Source organism: Corvus brachyrhynchos, unplaced genomic scaffold (genome assembly GCF_000691975.1).
Source record: "Corvus brachyrhynchos isolate BGI_N302 unplaced genomic scaffold, ASM69197v1 scaffold331, whole genome shotgun sequence".
Classification (NCBI taxonomy): domain Eukaryota; kingdom Metazoa; phylum Chordata; class Aves; order Passeriformes; family Corvidae; genus Corvus; species Corvus brachyrhynchos.
In genome coordinates this window covers 1684106-1684334 of record NW_008237229.1, presented here as the reverse complement: position 1 = coordinate 1684334, position 229 = coordinate 1684106, and the positions used below count along the sequence as shown (strand labels likewise).

The 229-nt window shown below is 72.9% G+C and overlaps 1 protein-coding gene across 3 annotated transcripts in view; it reads right to left on the bottom strand.

Annotated features, from left to right (window-relative positions):
- The window catches only part of CIDEA (cell death-inducing DFFA-like effector a), a 31790-nt gene extending 31697 nt beyond the window's left edge, over positions 1 to 93 (bottom strand). For all 3 annotated transcript variants that reach the window (XR_001860364.1, XM_017729461.1, XM_008630070.2), the window contains exon 1: positions 24 to 93. The gene's annotated coding sequence lies outside the window, so the exon portion shown is untranslated. The remainder of the gene's footprint in view (positions 1 to 23) is intronic.
- Positions 94 to 229: the final 136 nt, after the last annotated feature.

Sequence of the window (229 nt, the reverse complement as noted above, 5' to 3'; positions counted from 1 at the left end):
AGCTTTGGCTGCAGGGCTCCTACCTGTGCTTCCCTCAGCAGAGCTTCAGCCAGGCTCCCAGGGCTGCGACGGCATCCTGACCTGCTTCTCCCACGCAGCGCCCATCGGGGTTAATCCCCCGCTGCCCTCGCACCGCGTCCTCTGCTCGGCAGCGCCGGAGCCACCGAGGGCTTGCTCAGACCCGGGCACCCTCGGCAGCCGGGCCCCGCCGCCCGGGCCGCCCGCGCAC